This window comes from Phoca vitulina, unplaced genomic scaffold, assembly GCF_004348235.1.
Source record: "Phoca vitulina isolate PV1807 unplaced genomic scaffold, GSC_HSeal_1.0 scaffold8, whole genome shotgun sequence".
Lineage (NCBI taxonomy): Eukaryota > Metazoa > Chordata > Mammalia > Carnivora > Phocidae > Phoca > Phoca vitulina.
In genome coordinates, this window is record NW_022589711.1 from 3286767 (window position 1) to 3310129 (window position 23363).

The following is a 23363-nucleotide window of genomic DNA, read 5'->3' on the forward strand; positions in this document are numbered from 1 at the left end:
TGAGTGGGTGTGTCAAGAGCCACAAACTAAATTAAAATTTGGTAAAATATTGCCACAATCATTAACATAAATTGCATCATATATCCTTATTTAAAATGTATTCCTCTAATAAATAAAACACCAAAAATACAATAAAAAATAACATAAATAGGTTATGCCACTAGTTATAGAAAAAACACAAAAGCCTAATTAGCCGCTAAATAACTCAGAACTAAATAAGCCAAATTAAATAAAATGTGATTTTTTTTTTTCTAAACAAATGAAATTAGTGTTGATATTGGCAAAGGTGAAAAAGTTACAAAAGCACTGATAGGAAGTGTGTAATGTTATTGGTAGTACTAGTGTAAGTTTTCTGGAGAGGAGTGAAGGGATTTATAAAGAAGACCTAGAATATATTTATTCCGTTCCCTGGGGTAATTTTTTTTTTATACTTTTATAGTAAGAAAGTAAGTCTTTGTAGGAACGATATCTGGAGTACTAAGAATTTATTTATTTATTTATTTATCTTCTAAATGGCTTATTATCTTCTAAATGGCTTATAATTATCTTAAGGACAAGAACCATGTCTTATTCCTTTTTTCTTTGCTTGGGGTTCATTAAATCTTGTCCAAATGCATTGGAATTCACTCAAATCCTATACCCTAAGTATAGAGGCTGGAATAAATAGCTGCTTCCTGACTGTGCATAAACAATATGTGTTGGTTTCCTCAGGCTGCCGTAACAAATTACCACAGACTTGGTGGCTTAAGACAACAGAAATTTATTCTCTCACAGTTCCGGAAGACGGAAGTCTGAAATGATATTTCCTTCTCAAGCCTCTGAGACAGAAATTGCCCCATGCCTCCGTTAAAACAGAAACTGAAGTGTATTAAATTTTTAAGAGTTTGTTTGAACAAAAATCAATTTGAGTTGGGCAGTGCCAAACTGGAAGTGGTTCAGAGTGCTCCTACAATAGAAACTAGGGGCAAGACTTTTATAAAGAAGATGCAGAAGTAAACTAAGGAAATTATTTGATTGTCTGTAGCTTAAGTGGTTGCCTCATTTGGGAAAGCATAGTTAGCTGTTTGTGACTGGTTGCCCTTGGGTTTTGATTTTTTAACCTTGAGGCATTTATAGGCTTCAGTTTTGGTTTTCTTACCTAGGCTACTAAGGCATAAGAGCTACCTCTAATGGCCTCCTTGTTTAATTAATTTAAAACCTCTCACCCAGCTTTTGGTGGTTGTAGGCAATCTTTTGCATTACTTGGTTTATAGATGCATCATTCCAATCTCTATTTCCATCTTCCCATTTTGTTCTCTATGTGTGTGGCTTCACATGGTCTTCTTATAAAAATCCAACCAGTTGTTGGATATAAGGCCCATTGTAATCCAGTATGAACTCATCTTAACTAATTACATCTGCAAAGATCTTATTTCCAAAGGGGGTCACATTCTGAGATTCCAGGTGGACATGAATTTTGGGGCACACTATTCAAAACACTGCACAATATGGTTTTTCCTATTTGAAAAAAATATTACTTGGTCTATTACATATCTAAGATATTACTGAAGTGACACTGTTCTTCACTGTCCCTTTGTTTAATCTGTGAAGGGACATTTTATAAGCCTAAGAAAATGTCTATTATCTTATAAAAATCATTCAATAGACCTAATTATGTGTGGTTTATTGTTGGGATAAACCGCACATAATGCACATAATGCAATATGTCTGCCAATCAATTTAGAATATGCCTACTTGTTTATCATCTCACGAGATACTATTTGATCTATATATTGGTTTGTGGTGAACAGCTACTCTATTTTCTTTTGTAATCTAGATTTGAAGCTGAGAATTAACAAGACTATATAACATAGGGGTAGATAAATATGATTCTTTTATTTTTTCCAAATAAACTTATTGACTTTGAATGAGGTCTCAAGTTTAAGGAACAGTTTTAATTTTTTTGGATTCTTATGTCTTATCTCATTTTATAACCTATATTTCTTTTAGAATCTCATTCATAGAGAAATATAATGTCATTTTTAAAAACACTTACTGAAACAAGGTAAATCTAAAAACGACTGCTAAGGAAAGTAGCTTTGTTTTAGGTTAATAATCTCCAATTGATTTAGGACACTTGCAAATTAATGAGGCATTGCAATAAATTGACTCATATGTTTTTTCTAATTTCTATAGTAATTTAATTTAACTACTTTATCACATTATCCTCATCTATATATAATATGTCATATTATCAGAGCTCTAACTCTAAAACTACAATCTTTTAGGAGTTTTAATCATTTCTAATAATTTCTGTTTTCAAATTGCTATTTATACACTAAATCTGAAAGTCTGTTATTAAGTCATTTTAGAGTATTCTAATTATTTCCACAGAGCTGATTATTGCTTAAATTCTAGACCCATGTGAGTAGAAAATTAGCCTATTCATTTACTATTCTGAATGAGAAAAGAAATTATTATAATAACATTTCTAGTGCATTTAAGATGGAGGAGCATTGATTAACTGGGCAGAGACCTTATTATGTTTAAATATAACATTTCGGTAGTTGTCATGCACAATTGTTTAGCTATTAGGAAATATAGCAACATTTGCTACTTAAGATGGCCATATGTCCCTATTTCTTGGGTCAGTGCTGATATATAACTGATATTTTTAAGTAATCATTAATCATGCTTCCACCTTCTTTCTTAAAAATGTCCTGGTTTGGACATAATAAATATTATATCCACCTACTGGTATGATAGGCTTGTCTTTACCTGTAAGTATGAAGATTTAATTATGTGCCAAAGATTAACTCTTCACATCTGGAGAGATGAAACCATTATGAATCCTATTTACCAGCAAGAACCCTCTAGTACTGGTTCATGGTAAGCTACATATTCATCCATTTCTATTCAGTAGTATATGCACAGATTCCAAACGAGTTACATGAGTAAAACTAAAGAACAATGCCTTTTCTCTAAGTAAGATGTGAATCCAATTCGGTAGTTTTAACTCTTTTAATTTTTTTTTTAATTTTTTTTAAGGATTTTATTTATTTATTTGTCAGAGAGAGAGAGCTCAGGTGTACAAGCAGGGGGAGTGGCAGGCAGAAGGAGAAGCAGGCTCCCCACTGAGCAGGGAGCCTGATGCGGGGCTCAATCCCAGGACCCTGGGATCATGAGCTGAGCTGAAGGCAGACGCTTAACAGACTGAGCCACCTAGGGATCCCTCTTTTAATTATTTTTATAAGAACAACTATTACCTACTGATAACTTGAACAAGAAAGTGACATTATAGGTAACTTATATTTTTAAAATGTTCTTTCTAAATATTTCTCAAATCAATGCACTGCTGCCACCAGTCTGAGCCACCATAATTTCCTCTGGATTACAGGAAATGTTACTAGTCCCTGGATATCCACTGTGGGTTCTTTTTGAAATCTAATGATGTTGTACTCTTCCAACCCTGCATTCTACTCACATAGTATACTCTCTGCCATTACTGTTCATTATGACCAACTGATTATTAGTACAGTTTCCAAATCCTGCATAATTTCACGCTTACCAACTCTCTAGCTTCATGTACCACACTATTCTTAATGCATTTTACTATTCCTATCTGTGTGCACTCCAACTCTTCCCCCCTCTTGCAGATCCTTGAGGTGTCATGCTGTCTTCCACCTTACTCTTTGCATATGCATTTCTCTTTGCCTAAACACTCATCTTCCCAATACCTACTTTATCACCTCCAACCTATTGCTTATGTAATTCTTTCTATCCAGATTCAGTTCAATTCTTAAGAGAAGAACTTCCTGAATAGATCAGTGGAGATAATATTAGATGGTCCTGAAGACTCATTTACCTCCCGCTTTTTGGTAACTTTGCCAAGAGCTGGCTCAGTTGACCTAAGAAGTCTATAGGGAGAAAATAATACCATTGGTTGATGTCAATGTGCCTTACATCAACGATGTGTCCTGGTATGTAGTGCCTGTTGTTGGGATGCAGATATTGGGCCTTGGGATGCTATTTCTTGGCTTAGGGATCTTTTGACCTCTGTCTTGTGTCCTGGGCTATCCTAAGTAACAATGTTGTGGGGATGAGGTTTGTTCTCATACTTAGAGTGAGCTCAGCTGTGCACCCAGGATAGTTTCTCTCTACTAAACCCTTGACCAGAATGCATAAAGCACTTATGCTTGGTCTAGGCAATAGAATAATGAGAGTTCAGGGGACTATATGCACCCTACTACTTCTCTGTTTACAAATTTTCCCTAATATATCCCAGGTTATATCTGCAACTTGGGGTGCCAGGGTTGTATGTCCAAGACCCCTGTACAATAATCAGCTCCATCTGTTTTGTATTTTATGGCACTCCTCTTTATGTCACTTAGTGTAATCTCATCTGTTATATGTTGGTACAATGTACGATTATTACAATTGTTTGATTAATGTCTGTCATCTCATTTGAATCTGTGCTTCATGAGGGAATGAGAGCAGAGATTGTTTTGTTTTACTTGTGTCTCAAATTTCTAGCACAGTGCTTAGTATATGGTAAATGTCAATAAACATTCTTGAATGAACAAAATATTTGATAAATCATTTAACCCAATGAAATGGATGATTAAAAAAAATAGATATCTGCAGATGAGATGACATTTCAATGTCTCTCAAGTTATCCCAAAGTGACAGTGATAAATTATATGCTTCTGGCAAGAAGAAGGACAGGCTTAAGGGTTTGGTGATATGAACCCTTTCTAATAACCTGATGTTACATAGATCATTTAAATTATGTAATTTATCAATTAGGGCTACAAAGGAGGAGAGATGATGCAATATATGTCTTCATTTCCGAGAGTGTGATGACATGAATGAGAACGTTGATGAACTGCTTCAAGATATTTCAAAGAAAGGAGATGAGGACATCTTATATTTAAATACCACCATATCTCAGGCTTTGTAAAAGAGCTTTGAGTGGATACTCTAATTTAATCCAGTATCTACCACAACAGGTCCTCCATGAATACTTCTGGATTTGTGTATTAATGAATATTAATCTCACAACAGTTTAGGAATAAAATGTTATTAAGAAATCTAAAGGATTTGCTCCTGAATCTAAAAATCTGTCTTAATCTGTTGCTAAAATGATGAGTAATAGAAATTGTCTATATAAAACTTATTGTGAAATCTTTGCTATATATTATAAATATATTAGCATATATTAATCAAAACTTAGCAAATATGAGTTTCTATCCATTTCTCAAAATGATTAATAATATTATTATAAGATCTTTATGTTCCTTTGATTCATTTATCATTAAGTTTTAAATATCCTTGCTACTTTTGTCAATCTCGTTTTTAACAATGTGATTATATATGAAATAATCTTATATCAAATTGGTCATGTTGATCATTAATAATAAATGTTATAAAATATCAGAAAAAATAAAAGCCGATAATAGTAAAATTTCAGGATATTAGTAATGAAAAAAATTCTGTATACTTCAGGAAGAGAAACAAAAAATTGTCCAACAGACAGGGACAAAATTTAGAATGGTGCTGTACTTTCAAAATTTAGGTTAGTTTCTAGAAGACATACAACAATATCTTTAATGTTTGGGAAGAAAAGTCGTTTGATCTTGAATAACAAATGTATGCATTTTATAAAGCCACATGTTTTACCCAGGCAATAGTTCATTCAATCTATTTCCCATGAATTATTTCTTGGGATGATGTTTGAGACTACCCACTTAAGTTCAAACCTAGAAAGAAGAGAACCTGAGATTAGTGAAAGAAATGGTACAAACCATCAAGGGGCCATAGGATGACTGTGATACAGCAGAGTTAGGGAGAAAAAAGTCCTGGAGACTCCTCCTTACCTCATGCCATTTAAAAACTCAGCTCCAGACAAATAATAGATCTAATATGAAGATAAAACATCAAAGTTTCTACGCAGGCTTATAAGATAAAAACTTCATGCCATTGTCATGGGGAAAGATTAATTAAAGAGGATACTAATGTACTGTCCATAAAATAAACACTAAAATCAACTAAAGTGTATTAAAGAAATAAGAACTTCTAATCATAAAATGACATACTGAAGTGATTGAAAATGCAATCTAGTCAATGGAAATGACCCTCTGCAACACATTCAAACAAATCTATATAAAGTATTGTCAATCAATAAGGAATTTGGCAGACAACTCAATTAAAAAAAATGTACAAAAAACTTAGGTAGGCACTTTATAAAAAGGTAAATACAAACACCCCGGTCATATAAAAGGATGTCCAAATTACTCAATAACCAGAGAAATATTAATTCAATCCAAAGTAAGAAGTTGTAACTTATCTACAGAATATCTAAAACATAAGAATTAAGATGTCGTATTTTGATGATGAAGTAGAGTTAGAAATTTGCATATAGTGTTGGGACTAGTATGTACTGGTACTGTCACAGTTGTAAACTGTTTGGCAATACTACTAAAAACTGGGCTTATGATGTTTACAGCAATATTTGTTTTGGACAAATTCATTCTTGGCCAACAAGTAGCCAAGCATTATATTTGGAAATTAGGGCTGATTACAGTCTGAGTAATTCCTCTTGTTTAAGGCCACTGAAGGAGTTTTTATAGCAGATTAAATGAATTCAGGAAAGTGGAAATATGATGACCTAAGCTAGCATAGTGTAATACAGTTAAATATAATCAAGGGATTTAAAATTTCTATCAACAAATCAACTTAGCTAGCTCCCAGACTATCTCATACACAGAATGTTTTGGCCTGCAACATTCTTCTTCTTCTTCTTCTTCTTTTTTTTTTTTTTTTGGTCAATTTTTCACACAAATATAAATGCATTCTCTGCTCTCATGTGTTAGTTTGGTCAAAAGAAAACAAGCATAACCCATATAAATCCTACACTACATCATTATACATGCTTTAAATTCTAGACTCCTAAGAAGAGTTTATATAGAAGATGCTTCTGTTCCACACCATACCCTTCCACACTGAAAATTTCAGAGCATCCCAGCCTTACTATAAACTCTTTGTATGAAGTATGCCTCTGGACAAAAGACCTGCCATCCATACCTGTGTGTAGGAAAAGCTGACAATATTAGGCAATTAACACTCCCCTGGAGCAGCTCTCAGACAAGACTAGTGAGTGCTAATGAATAAATATCAAGATTATTTGTCTTTTAGGTAAGAAAACCCTGATTTCTATGTTGTATACTACCCCCCAACTTTTCTCAGTGGAATTCATCTCAGTTGCCTACAGTGGTAACTTGCTTAAAAAATGCACCAGGTATTGGCAGCCTTTCCTTCCCTTTCTCAGTTGCTTCTCTCTGGTAGTGTTTCCTAAGATTACCTCTCAATTAAATAATTGCACAGATATTGGACTGGGTCACCTGCCTTCTCAGAGTGATCTCCAAGCTCCAACAGTTAGGAAAGAAATGGATTATAGCCCAGCGACTTTAACTTCTCCTTTCCCAAAATTCAATATTTTATAATCTCGATAAGCACAGTTTTTTGGTTTTGGGGTTTTCTTTTATTAATTTTCTTCTATTCTCTTAATTGACTATTCTTTAGTCAGGGATGCTTTTATAAGCTCATTTTTAATAATCATTGGCTTTCTAATGCTTTTCAAAAGTAAGCTTCTAAAATTCTTCATTCTTTTAAATGGATGTTGTTAGAGAAGCTGGTACACTGGGAAACTACAGTCTTTCTAATGGTGACTCCATAGTTTCATCAGAGAGATGAAACTCAATTCTAAGTATCTGTAGAATTTTGTTTCCTCTCATGCTCAATTTATCATGTTTTGCTGAACTCTACTGAAACTGAATATCATAACACTGGAACATCAGCATTCCACAAATATCCGAGGTAGTAACCAAAAGGTAAAAATCATTGTACCAAAGACCTTCTATATTTTGGCCAAATAAAATGTTTTAAGAGAATTCAGGCTAAATAAATAAATAAATAAATTTTAAAAGATGATGTTAAAAAACCAAAAGGTAGACCCTTTAAGTATGATATAGTGTCCTTTATCATCTCTTATTATAGTCTTTGGTTTAAAATCTAATTTGTCTGATATAAGGATTGCCACCCCAGCTTTCTTTTGGTGTCCATTATCATGGTAAATGGTTTTCCACGCCCTCACTTTCAATCTGGAGGTGTCTTTGGGTCTAAAGTGAGTCTCTTGCAGACAGCATATCGATGGGTCTTGTTTTTTTTTATCCAATGTGATACCCTGTGTCTTTTGATTGGGGCATTTAGCCCATTTACATTCAGGGTAACTATTGAAAGATATGAATTTAGTGCCATTGTATTGCCTGGAGAGGACTGTTATTGCATATTATCTCTGTTCCTTTCTGGTCTATGTTACTTTTAGTCTCTCTCTTTGCTTAGAGGACCTCTTTCAATATTTCTTGTAGGGCTGGTTTCGTGTTTGCAAATTCCTTTAGTTTTTGTTTGTCCTGGAAGCTTTTTATCTCTCCTTCTATTTTCAGTGACAGCCTAGCTGGATATAGTATTCTTGGCTGCATATTTTTCTCATTTAGTGCTCTGAATATATCATGCCAGTCCTTTCTGGCCTGCCAGGTCAACTAATCTTTGACAAAGCAGGAAAGAATGTCCAATGGAAAAAAGACAGTCTTTTCAACAAATAGTGTTGGGAAAATTGGACAGCCACATGGAGAAAAATGAAACTGGACCATTTCCTTACACCACACAGAAAAATAGACTCAAAATGGTTGAAAAACCTAAATGGGAGACAGGACTCCATCAAAATCCTTGAGGAGAACACAGGCAGCAACCTCTTCGACTTCAGCCACAGCAACTTCTTCCTAGAAATATCACCAAAGGCAAGGGAAGCAAGAGCAAAAATGAACTATTGGGACTTCATTGAGATAAAAAGCTTCTGCACAACAAAGGAAACAGTCAAAAAACCAAAAGACAATTGACAGAATGGGGGAAGATATTTGCAAATGACATATCAGATAAAGGGCTAGTATCCAAATCTATAAAGAACTTATCCAACTCAACACCCAAAGAACAAATGATCCAATCAAGAAATGGGCAGAAGACATGAACAGACATTTTTCCAAAGAAGACATCCAAATGACCAACAGATACATGAAAAAGTGCTCAACATCACTCAGCATCAGGGCAATCCAAACCAAAACCTCAATGAGATACCACCTCACACCAGTCAGAATGGCTAAAATTAACAAGTCAGGAAATGACAGATTTTGGCGGGGATGCAGAGAAAGGGGAACCCTCCTACGCTGTTGGTGGGAATGCAAGCTGGTGCAGCCACTCTGAAAAATAGTATGGACGTTCCTCAGAAAGTTAAAAATAGAGCTACCATATTACCTAGCAATTGCACTACTGGGTATTGACCCCAAAGATACAAATGTAGGGATCCGAAGGGGTACATGCACCCCGAAGTTTATAGCAGCAATGTCCACAATAACCAAACTGTGGAAAGAGCCAAGATGTCCATCGACAGATGAATGGATAAAGAAGATGTGGTATATATATACAATGGAATATTATGCAGCCATCAAAAAAAAACCAAACAAAATCTTGCCATTTGCAATGACATCAATGGAACTAGAGGGTATTATGCTAAGTGAAATAAGTCAATCAGAGAAAGACATGTATCATATGATCTCATTGATATGAGGAATTCTCAAACTCACGAAACAAACTGAGGGTTGCTGGAGTGGTGGGGGGGTGGGAGGGATGGGGTGGCTGGGTGATAGACATTGGGGAGGGTATGTGCTATGGTGAGTGCTGTGAATTGTGTAAAACTGTTAAATCACAGACCCGTACCCCTGAAACAAATAATACATTATAGGTTAAAAAAAAAAAAAGATAATAGGAAAGGAAAAATGAAGGGGGAGAAATTGGAGGGGGAGATGAACTATGAAAGAATATGGACTCTGAGAAACAAACTGAGGATTCTAGAGGGGAGGGGGTGGGGGGATGGGTTAGCCTGGTGATGGGTATTAAAGAGGGCACGTATTGAATGGAGCACTGGGTGTTATACACAAACAATAAATCATGGAACACTACATCAAAAACTAATGATGTAATGTATGGTGATTAACATATAATAAAATAGAATTTTTAAAAAAAGGTAAATGGGACTAAGAAGCATTTTAGGGGGATAAAAAAAGATAGTCTGAAATGGCTGTGGTACTGGGAGTAAATGGGAATGATATATAGGATCCTGTTATTCAGAATGTGGTAGATCCACTTAGGGATTTGGATGTATTCAAAAATCAATGGAAAAGTACAAAAAGTATTAGCAAAATGTGACAGGATTAAGATCACATTGATAAAAATATTTTGCTAGCTATTGCAGAGGAAAGACTTAGATGGAGCATGAGAGGCCATTTATAGTAAAGCAAGACAGAGGCAAGAGAAGTTTCCAATAAAATAATAGCTAAATACTTGGTATAGGATTAAAATATTAAATATTAAATATTAATATTTAAGTATTAAATATTAAAATATTTCCAGATGGATTATATTTGGTTGTGAATGATAATTAGGATTCAATATATAATTTCCACATTTCCACAATTAATGAAGATGCTGTTGTTTACTAAGATGGAGAAGACAGATAAAAAAGATCCAAGTTCCTTCTTTGGAACTGTTGATTTTGTTATGCTAAGCTGAACTCAATGGAGGGGTAGAAACTAGCCTGGAAGAAGTAAAACAAATTATAATTGTATTTTAAGTAAGACATGATGGTATGCTAGGGTGAGTGTAGTAAAAAGAGAGAAAAGAAAATCTATCTTGGGGTGAGAATATACAGGACTCCATCATTTATTGAGTATGGTTTGTGAGAGAGATGTAGATTCAAGAATGTCTCCTCAATTCCTTCCATAAGTATTTGAGTGGACATGTAAATTCTTATACCAAAATGGAAAACACTGCAGGAGGACTGGGTTGTGGAATGTCATGAGTAGCATGAAGGAATGGTGTTATAAGTTTATTTGGGAAAACTGAAAAAAAAAGGTGGTAAAGCCTGTTGTTAGATAATCATATTTTTCTTACTCCCATATCTTTGGTAGTCAATTTTGTACAAGTTGGCAGGGGCAGGGAGAGGACTAGTGTCCCATTGTAGTGATACTGTTCTTTCCAAGAAAACATTCTTGGAAAAACCAAAAATGATTAAGGGAAAACTGTTAGTTCAATGAAATTTACTGGTATTTGGAGATAGTAATAATCTGAAAAAAAAAGGACACAGAAATATCTATACATTCACTACAAGTGAATGGAAGATTTACAATAATCTCTTTGCATAATATATGTAGCTATTAAAAAGAATGAAACAGCTTTATGTACTGAGATGGAAAGAATATATTTAAATATTTCAGAATAAATTTGAGTCTATAAAACAAATATACCTAATCATATACAGCAGCCCCACTGATTATACTTGTGATTTTCATTTTTAAAAAAAGATCTACTGTGATACTACAGAATCTTTAAAATTCATTAAAAAAAGCATTTCTTCAATGAATTAGAATATTGAGCACTACTGTTGAACTCATTATTCTGTAATAAAAAGTCAAAACAAAATCCTCTTATCTGGTAAAGCCCTACCAAATTTTATGTATATAAATATTTGCAACTTTTAGTAATTAAATTTAATTCTTTTTTTTTAAGATTTTTATTTATTTATCTGAGAGAGAGCAAAAGTGAGAGAGATCACAGAGGGAGAGTGAGAAGCAGACTCCCCTATGAGCAGAGAGCCCAACATGGGGCTCAATCCCAGGACACTGAGATCAGGGCCCCAGCTGAAGGCAGATGCTTAACCAACTGAGCCACCTAGGAGCCCCTAAGTTTAATTCTTTTTTTTTTTTAAGATTTAATTATTTATTTGAGAGAGAAAGAGCACCAGCAGGGGGAGGAGCAGAGAGAGAGGGAGAAAGAATCTTCAGACTCCTCACTGAGCAAGGAGCCACATGCAGGGCTTGATCCCAGGACCCTGAGGTCTTGACCTGAGCCTAAATCAAGAGTTGGCTGCTTAATGGACTGAGCCACTCAGGGACTTCAAATTTAATATATTACAGTTTTTTTTTTTTTTTTCTGCACATACACACATACATAAGCACATATAGGAGTATGTAGTTTTGACTTGCATTACTCCGATTTATTCAGCCACACTTTAACTGATGTTCTGAAACATTGTGTTTCCATATGCATAACAGTAGATAGACATGGTTATATGTTCCACAGATTGCACTGTAATAATAGACATTGATATTTAGCTAAGAAGTACATTTTATATGCCATATTCAGTGATAATTAGGTAATTATATTTTTATATAAAAAGTGAACAATTTTTCAATTAAAGAAGATATCATGAATACAACTTGGAATCTTGAAAAAAATATATTTAAATCTTTAAGTAATGTTTTATCAAGTTTTAAAAATTAGAAAAAAGAAACATGGACCAAGTTACTGTGATTCATTGAGTTTTCGTGTATTTGGAGGTATCACGCATAAGCACATTTTCCTAACTTTGCAACTGAAATCATGTCTTCCTATCCTTAAGTTGAAAATCAGAGAAAAAGATTGCCTTACAAATTTACAGCTAACCCAACTCTAGTAAGATTTTTTCTTTAAAAAAAAGGGCATCTCTAATTTATGTTACATTTTATTTAATTGTCCAAAATCCTTCAATATATCAAAATATTACAATCTACTTCTGAAGTCCAAGTGGGTCCCAAATACTGCTTGACATATAAAATGCATTTCTCTGAACCCAGCTGCTTACTTGAAAGAAAGAAAATAGATCATATGACTTTTTTATCTGGTTCTTATAAGGATTCATTCTCTTTTAAAGGTCAAATGCCTGTGAACACCTTGGTTTCTGGTCAATATGTCTTTCTCTTGAAAGCATAAAGGGCAAGAGGGTTACCTGAAACGAGTAGCTGCCTTTGATTCCCAGCTGTGATGTGAATATGCCATGATTGAAAAACAAAGACTGCAGAAGTGGAGCTGATTTCTCTCATTCAAGACCTGCTGTTGGGACAGCATCTGGCCCCTATCATTTCATACGGTATAGCCACAATCTGGTTAGGAAATTCACAATAGCTATTGAATGATAACTCTTATGGTGAAAACAAAATTTACTAAGGAAGTATCTGAGATTTGGATACTTCGAGATACACAATTTAGTCTCCCTCTTTTTTACTCAATGTGTCAAACTTTTTTAAATGTGTCAAAGATTTTGACCAATTCTGAATACCAAACATAATATGAATGGAAATTATTTTCTATTTTAGTCACAAAGAACGATAAACCTAAAGCAAATCTAGAATAGTGCATTTTGAACCCTCACCAACTAGGCAGAAGAATGATCAAGAATATATACACATTTAGATAATTTTCTAGAAATATGTATTTCCTAAGCATTGGATACTCAACTGTGGAAAAAGTATTATAAAAGGTCATATTTCCTTCAGGAAATATATATCATGCTTCAATAATTTTTGGACCAAGTAATCATGGATTCAAAGTTGGCTAAATAGCTCTGTTTCAGAAGGTTTGAGGCTAATATCAATATAATCCCAACAAAGAAAGATTTATTAAACTTCCAGTGTGTTATATTTACTTAAGGGTACTCAAAGAATTCGCAAACTATAATAAAATTTAAAAAGCAGAATCAAGAAAAACAGCCTCTTCTGATTCTTTTGTACTTTGTTTTACAATATGATTGAAAGGCAAGAAAATGGGTCATCAAAATCTAGCAATGTACTTTTCAGAAATAAAAAAAAAAAAAAGGAAAGAATGGGTTTACCACACTTGGTTAATTCTTTAAAATACCAAATGTCATCTTTAAAGCATATCCTAAATCAATGTCCATCTCATCTGCTGCCATCTTATATATGGAAATTGGGCCTGAAATTAAATATTTATAGGGGTGTTTTTTGGGGGAAGGGGCAGGTACTTAGAGAAGTTTAAAAAAATTGTCATTGGTTTTCAATGTTAGTGAAGATTTGGTACTTCCATTACCTGTGGAATTATACTCCTTAAATGTAAGATATATTTTGTTTTTTGAGAATATCTCTCAAATAGCCTTTCTTAAATTGGAGAACCATTTAAGGCATTTGACTTTATCTCTGGCTCAAGATAAAAATACACAGCCATAGAGAAGAATGAGATCTTGCCATTTTCAACAGCATGGATGGACCTAGAGGGTATTATTCTATGAAATAGGTCAGATAGAGAAAAACAAATACCATATTATTTCACTTATATGTGGAATCTAAAAAACAAAACATATGAATAAGCAGACAAAGAAAAAACAGGATCAGACCCATAAATACAGAGAACAAACTGATGGTTGCCATAGGGAATGGGGGGTGGGCGGATGGACTAAACTGGTGAAGGGGAGTGGGAGAAATAGGCTGCCTTCAGTTAGGAATGAATAAGTTATAAGAATAAGAGGTACAACATATAGAATAGAGTCAATGGTATTGTAATAACATTGCATGGTGATAATAGCTATACTTGTGGTAAACATAGCATAACCTGTAGAGTTGTTGAATCACTATGTTGTATCTGAAACTAAGTAACATTGTATGTCAACAATACTCAATAAAAGAAAAGAATAAAAAGAAAATGCAGATTTTCAAAGAAATCAAAATACACTTCTTAACATAAGAATGTCACAGAAATACAATTCAAATGACTCATTGTTTTACTTATTTGGCTTATTATATGGATAGTTTTTCACCTAAAAATGAATCTACTGACACCAAGCACTTTCTTTTTTGGCAAGAAGTGGAATTTCATTGAGTCAACACTATAATCTGGTTTCAAATGCAAACCACATTAGTTAAAGAAATCATGTAAATTTCTTTAGAACAGACACTCTTTTTTTTTTTAGAACAGACACTCCTTTTTTTTTTTTTAATTTTATTATGTTATGTTAGTCACCATACAATACATCATTAGTTTTTGATGTAGTGATCCATGATCCATTGTTTTTGTATAACACCCAGCGCTCCATTAAGTACGTGCCCTCCTTAATACCCATCACTGGGCTAACCAATCCCCCCTCCCCCTCCCCTCTAAAACCCTGTTTGTTTCTCAGAATCCATAGTCTCTCATGGTTCATCTCTCCCTCCAATTCCCCCCGTCCATTTTTCCCTTCCTTCTCTTAATGTCCTCCATGTTATTCCTTATGTTCCACAAATAAGTGAAACCATATGATAATTGACTTTCTCTGCTTGACTTATTTCACTTAGCATAATCTCCTCCAGTCCCAACCATGTTGATGTAAAAGTTGGGTATTCATCTTTTCTGATGGCTGAGTAATATTCCATTGTATATATGGACCACATCTTCTTTATCCATTCATCTGTTGAAGGGCATCTTGGCTCTTTCCACAGTTTGGCTATTGCGGACATTGCTGCTATGAACATTGGGGTGCATATGGCCCTTCTTTTCACTACATCTGTGTCTTTGGGATAAATACCCAGTAGTGCAATTGCTGGGTCATAGGGTAGCTGTATTTTTAACTTTTTGAGGAACCTCCACACTGTTTTCCAAAGTGGCTGTACCAACTTGCATTCGCACCAACAGTGTAAGAGGGTTCCCCTTTCTCCACAACCTCTCCAACATTTGTTGTTTCTTTCCCTGTCCATTTTGGCCATTCTAACTGGTGTAAGGTGGTATCTCAGTGTGGTTTTGATTTGGATTTCCCTGATGGCTAATGATGATGAACATTTTTTCATGTGTCTGTTAGGCATTTGTATGTCTTCTTCAGAGAAGTGTCCGTTCATCTCTTCTGCCCACTTTTTGACTTGATTATTTGTTTTTTGGGTGTTGAGTTTGAGAAGTTCTTTATAGATTTTGGATACCAGCCCTTTATCTGTAGTGTCATTTGCAAATATCTTCTCCCATTCTGTGGGTTGCCTCTTTGTTTTGTTGACTGTTTCCTTTGCTGTGCAGAAGCTTTTTATCTTGATGAAGTCCCAAAAGTTCATTTTTGCTTTTGTTTCACTAGCTTTTGGAGATGTATCTTGAAAGAAGTTGCTGTGGCTGATGTCAAAGAGGTTACGGCCTATGTTCTCCTCTAGGATTTTGATGGATTCCTGTCTCACATTGAGGTCTTTCATCCACTTTGAGTTTATCTTTGTGAATGGTGTTAGAGAATGGTCGAGTTTCATTCTTCTGCATGTGGCTGTCCAATTTTCCCAGCACCATTTATTGAAGAGACTGTCTTTTTTCCATTGCATGTTTTTTCCTGCTTTGTCAAAGATTATTTGACCATAGAGTTGAGGGTCCATATCTGGGTTCTCTATTCTGTTCCATTGGTCTGTATGTCTGTTTTTGTGCCAGTACCATGCTGTCTTGGTGATCACTGCTTTGTAATATAGCTTGAAATCGGGCAACGTGATGCCTCCAGCTTTGTTTTTCTTTTTCAACATCTCCTTGGCGATTTGGGGTCTTTTCTGATTCCATACAAATTTTAGGATTGTTTGTTCCAGCACTTTGAAAAATGACATTGGAATTTTGATTGGGATGGCATTAAAAGTATAGATTGCTCTGGGTAGCATAGGCATTTTAACAATGTTTATTCTTCCGATCCATGAACATGGAATATTTTTCCATCTTTTTGTGTCTTCTTCAATTTCTTTCATGAGTGTTTTTTAGTTCCTAGAGTATAGATCCCTTACCTCTTTGGTTAGGTTTATTCCGAGGTATCTTATGGTTTTTGGTGCTATTGTAAATGGAATCGTTTCTCTAATTTCTCTTTCTACAGTTGCGTTGTTAGTGTATAAGAAAGCAACTGATTTCTGTGCATTGATTTTGTATCCTGCCACATTACTGAATTGCTGGATGAGTTCTAGTAATTTGGGGGTGGAGTCTTTTGGGTTTTCCACATAAAGTATCATGTCGTCTGCGAAAAGAGAGAGTTTGACTTCTTCTTTGCCAATTTGAATACCTTTTATTTCTTTTTGTTGTCTGATTGCTGTTGCTAGGACTTCTGGTACTATGTTGAACAACAGTGGTGAGAGTGGGCACCCTTGACGTGTTCCTGATCTTAAGGGAAAGGCTCTCAGCTTTTCCCCATTGAGGATGATATTCGCTGTGGGTTTTTCATAGATGGATTTTATGAGCTTGAGGAATGTTCCCTCTATCCCTATACTCTGGAGAGTTTTAATCAGGAAAGGATGTTGTATTTTGTCAAATGCTTTTTCTGCATCAATTGAGAGGACCATATGGTTCTTCTCCCTCTTATTAATGTGTTCTAGCACATTGATTGATTTGCGAATGTTGAACCACCCTTGCATCCCGGGGATAAATCCCACTTGGTCGTGGTGGATGATCCTTTTAATGTATTGTTGGATCCTATTAGCTAGGATTTTGTTGAGGATTTTGGAATCCATATTCATCAGGGATATCGGTCTGAAATTCTCCTTTTCGATGGGGTCTTTGCCTGGTTTGGGGATTAAGGTAATGCTGGCCTCATAGAATGAGTTTGGAAGTTTTCCTTCTGTTTCTATTTTTTGAAACAGCTTCAGTAGAATAGGTATTATTTCTTCTTTGAATGTTTGGTAGAATTCCCCAGGGAATCCATCAGGCCCTGGACTCTTGTTTTTTGGGAGGTTTTTGATCACTGCTTCAATCTCGTTACTGGTTATTGGCCTATTCAGGTTGTCAATTTCTTCCTGTTTCAGTCTTGGCAGCTTATAGGTTTCCAGGAAGGCCTCCATTTCATCCAGATTGCTCAGTTTATTGGCATAGAGTTGTTGATAATAATTTCTAATAATTGTTTCTATTTCCTTGGTGTTGGTTGTGATCTCTCCCCTTTCATTCATAATTTTATTAATTTGGGTCCTTTCTCTCTTCTTTCAGATAAGTCTGGCCAGTGGTTTATCAATCTTATTAATTCTTTCAAAGAACCAACTTCTAGTTTCATTGATCTGATCTACTGTGTTTCTGGTTTCTAATTCATTGATTTCTGCTCTAATTTTAATTATTTCTCTTCTAATGTGTGGCTTAGGCGTCGTTTGTTGCTTTTTCTCTAGTTCTTTAAGGTGTAGAGTTAGTTGGTGAATTCGGGATTTTTCTATTTTTTTGAGTGAGGCTTGGATGGCTATGTATTTCCCCCTTAGGACCGCCTTTGCAGTATCCCCTAGGTTTTGGACTGATGTGTTTTCGTTCTCATTGATTTCCATGAATTGTTTAAGTTCTTCTTTGATTTCTTGGTTGACCCAAACATTCTTGAGCAGAGTGGTCTTTAGCTTCCAAGTGTTTGAATTTCTGCCAAACTTTTTCTTGTGATTGAGTTCCAGTTTTAGAGCATTGTGGTCTGAGAATATGCAGGGAATAATCTCAATCTTTTGGTATCGGTTGAGACCTGATTTGTGACCCAGTATATGGTCTATTCTGGAGAAAGTTCCATGTGCGCTTGAGAAGAATGAGTATTCTGTTGTTTTAGGGTGGAATGTTCTGTAAATATTTATGAGGTCCATCTGGTCTAATGTGTCATTCAAAGCTCTTGTTTCCTTGTTGATTTTCTGCTTAGATGATCTGTCCATTGCTGAGAGTGGAGTATTGAGGTCTCCTACAATTAACGTATTGTTATCAATATGACTCTTTATTTTGGTTAACAGTTGGCTTATGTAGATGGCTGCTCCCATGTTGTGGGCATAGATATTTACAATTGTTAGATCTTCTTGTTGGATAGACCCTTTAAGAATGATATAGTGTCCTTCTGTTTCTCTTATTACAGACTTTAGTTTAAAATCTAATTTGTCTGATATAAGAATTGCTACCCCAGCTTTCTTTTGAGGTCCGCTGGCATGGAAGATAGATCTCCATCCCTTCACTTTCAGTCTGGATGTATCTTTAGGTTCAAAATGAGTCTCTTGTAGACAGCATATGGATGGGTCCTGTCTTTTTATCCAATCTGCAACCCTGTGCCATTTTATGGGAGCGTTTAGGCCATTCACGTTGAGAGTGATTATTGAAAGATATGAATTAATTGTCATCATGTTGCCTGTGAAGACGTTGTTTTTATAGATTGTCCCTGTAAATTTCTGTTGTAGATCACTCTTGGGGTCTTTCTCCTTTTATAGAACCCCCCTTAATATTTCTTGCAGGGCCGGCTTAGTGGTCACATATTCTTTCAACTTCTGCCGGTCGTGGAAACTCTGCATCTCTCCATCCATTCTAAATGAAAGCCTTGCCAGATAAAGTATTCTTGGCTGCATGTTCTTCTCATTTAGTACCCTGAATATGTCTTGCCAGGCCTTTCTGGCTTGCCAGGTCTCTGTGGATAGGTCTGACGTTATTCTGATGTTCCTCCCTCTGTACGTAAGGAATCTCTTCCCCCTAACTGCCCTTAAGATAGTTTCCTTGGTTCTAAGATTTGCAAGTTTTACTATTACATGCTGGGGTGTTGGCCTGTTTTCCTTGATCTTAGGAGGGGTCCTCTCTGCCTCTAGGACTCGAATGTTTGTTTCATTCCCCAGATTAGGGAAGTTCTTAGCTACGATTTGCTCAAATACATCTTCTAGCCCTCTCTCTCTCTCCACTCCCTCCGGGATTCCAATGATTCTGACATTGGAACGCCTCATGGTGTCACTTATTTCTCTGATTCTATTTTCATGGATTCTGAGTTGTTTTTTCCTGGCCTCCTCTTTTCCCTTTTTATCTATTATACTGTCTTCCAGATCGCTTATTCTCTCTTCTGTCTCAGTTACCCTAGCTGTTAGATTATCTAGATTGGATTGGATCTCACTGATAGCATTTTTAAGTTCTGCCAATTCCCCTTTTATTTCTGCCCTTAGAGACTCTATGTTGCCATTAATTGATTTCTCCATTCTAGCCATTGTCTTCACAATTGCTAGCCTGAATTCCATCTCCGACATCTTGGTTATATCTGCATCCATTTGTAAATCTGCAGCATAAGTCATAATCTCTGAGTCTTTTCTGTTTTGGGGGCTCCTCCTCCTAGTCATTCTGTTGATGGGTGTTTGAGGGAATGTATAGAGTCCAAATTATTGACCAGAACCCAAGCAAGATGCACCTGTTTTCTTGGGACCTTAGGGTTGCTGGCCTCTTGTTTTCCCAGCCTGTCTTCTGCGGGAGGGGCCTACCGCGCTGTTACTCAGCAACCCTGTTTGGGCGGAGTTGCCCTGCGCCCCTGTGGCGGAGGATGGGCTCAGTGGGAATCAGTCTTTGGGGCTTTTGTTCTCTGGCGCCTTTCCCTGGTGGCTTTCCGCATCTCTTCTGTGAGTCAGAGCAGAAGAGACCGTTTCCAACCCTCTGCCTCAGAGCAGAGAGACCTCAGTCTGTTCTTCAGAGAGCTCTCCAGGCCATACTGTCTCCGTTTCTGTCCCTGCTGCTATAAACTGCAGCATCCTGGGTTGTGCGCCCCTCCGCAGTGCTCCCAGTCCTGCCTCCAGGTCGGGGCACGTCTCTGCCCTTTGTGCTTCTAAAACCGCCAGCCGCTCCCAGTTCACGCGCGCACGCGACTCCGCCGCTTGGGGTCCTGTCTCGGGGACTGCAGTTCGCGTGCGCGCGACTCCGCCGCTCGGGGTTTCCACCCCGGAGGTTGCAGTTCACGGCGGGACGCCGGCGCACCGGGTTTCCCTCTCAGAGGCTGCAGTTCGCGTGCGCGCAACCATCGCTCCGGGTTTCTGTCCGGGCGGCTGCGGTTCGTGTGCGCGCGACCCCGCCGGTCTGGTTTTCCACCCTGGGGGCTGCGCTAAAGTCCTTTCCCGACGCTACCGGTCTGCGAGTCTGTGCCCCGTCCGCAGCGCGCGAGGCTGTCACTCACCGTCGGTGTAGGATCCCCACGTCCAGGCACCCTCCCGCTGCCGTTTATCCTCCGATATCTGCCCGCAGAATCACGGCTCCCCGCTTCGTACCTGAAAACCAACCGCCTGCAATATTCTGTTTGTAGAGATCCAGATCTTCTTACATCTCAGGCTGGTTTCATGGGTGCTCAGAGTGGTCTGGTAGATATCCAGCTCAATTCCGGGGACCAGCTGAAATAGGGTCCCCTACTCCTCCGCCATCTTTCCCCCAAAACGTATGCTTTTCAAAAGAAGAGTAGAAACACAAGCCAAAGACTGGGAAGAAAAATAGTTACAAGTCATATGTAGGAGAGCCAACACCACTGACTCCATCTCTCCATCTTTAGCCCTCTCTTCCTTCAAGTCTGATGGCTAACACCCCTCCTCTAGAACAGACACTCTTAAAACTTCTATTAAAGAACATTGTAAACCATGAGATAGACATGCAATAAGGAAATTTCTTAAAGTTTTACATGATCATAGAACACTTTTCTCCCCATCAGGATACCTTAGTAATATCATGTGGTTTCGATGTTTAATGATGCACAATTCTAGTTACTGAAGACTACTGTATGTGAGGAAACCTCTCTTCACTGTCTCCTGAACATGTATTCCAGACTCGAAGACGCTGTTTAGACTCTTCTTCATCTTTTCTTGATCTACATATATTTGAACTATTTTCCAACGTGGCTGGAATTTCCATATACTCTGAATTGTAAACTACCTAGTAAAAATGTTCTTTAAAGAGCTATAGAATAAAAATAACAATTTAGTCAGGTTAATGTAGAAAGAATAAATCGGAATTCTTAATTGTGTTAACTTCAAACCTTGTGGCCCTATGATAATAATTGTTTTTTTAATAGAACTTGTTTTCCACAGTGAGTTTTCTTAGAATTTATGCTAACTTGTTTAGGATAGTATTTGTGAAATCTTAAAACAGAATCAAAATATAATGATATTTTCTCCATTATTAAATATAGAACTGGAGCTTTTAGGGGCTAAATAATTATGGAAGGAATGAGACAAAGGCTAGAAAAATAAATTAGCTCTGGGATTATCCAAACTCATTCCCTTATTTTAAAAATGAGTTGTATATGTAAGGCTTAAAAAGGTTAAGTATCTGAACCTAGGTATTTTTGAAATTGTCATTATTAGCAGTTAATAGTGTTGCTATACTCTGAGGTTAAATTTAGGATATATATTAACATAATAATACCATTATTTATATGGTGTGGGTAGAGAAGAAGGGCGGTGCTGATGAAGGTGCATTTTTACCATGGCTTAATGTCTTTTCCCTCTTACAAAATATTTTTGTGGCACTATAATAATCTGCCTTTCACAAAACTTCACGGTCACAATGAGAAACTTAAAAGGTTTGTACGTATTCCTGACAAGGTAGCAATTTAGTATCACACTAGATCTGTAAAGGCAGGGGATCGAATAGGGAAAGGAAAGAGGAGGTGTAAGTCATAATGTGGAAGATTCTGACTCACCATGAAGCAGATTCACCATAGGGAAAGGATGAGAACCTAAGCAAATCCTTCCCAGCATATGCTGACATGATGACATGCCTTATTTCATGCTCCATTGAGAGAGAATGCAGGAGTTCAGCGTTAATGTTCGTTGTCACTTTCCTCTCTCCTGCTGATATTAGAGCCTTCATTACTGTGTGTAAATGCACTGCAGCATGCAAAGTAATATTCTGTAGGTCATATTTTCCTCTGTCATTATTTGGCCTCTAAAATGGGTGCACAGTTTTGCCATACAAGTTCACTTCTGTGTTCCATACTTCAAAAAAAAAATTGTGAATTGGCAGTAAAGGTGTACAAAATGATTTCTAGAGGGAAATGCTGTAAATCAGCAAAGTATTGCCAATATTAATGACTAAAGTTTTTTGCAATGAGAAAGTCTAGTCCGGTTTAAAGAACATGGCCAAAAACATGGGTTTAAATGCCAGCCCTATGGTTCAGTAGTTATTTTCTTTTCGGAATTACACATAGTAGTGCGTCCTCTGAAGAATTATTGGAAAGATTAGAAATAATAAATGTAAAGCCTTTTGCAAAACCATATGGTAGTTATTATTGGAGAGGGCTAAGTTTATCAGTTAGGGTTCAATCCAAAACAGATCCACTATGAGTGGTATAGAATAATGGATTCATTGCAGGGATTAGAATTTAGCAATTGCAGGAACTGATGAAGTCTATGAAATTCTAGTGATGAACCTAAGGCTGGGAACACTAGGTGTATAGTAGGGGAAAGATAAGGAAAACTGGAACCCCTGAGCTCAAATTGGAATTCACAAGGACAAAGTTGATTTTTTTTTTTAAAGATTTTATTTATTTATTTGACAGAGAGACACAGCGAGAGAGGGAACACAAGCAGGGGGAGTGGGATTTGAAAGTGTGTATAGCAACCACGTGGGGATGTCAGAGGAAGGAGAAAACAAGGAGATAAAAGAATGAAAAGAAAGTGAAGAGAAAGTTTTGAGAAATTTAAGAATGGAAGTCTGGTGGGGCGCCTGGGTGGCTCAGTCGTTAAGCGTCTGCC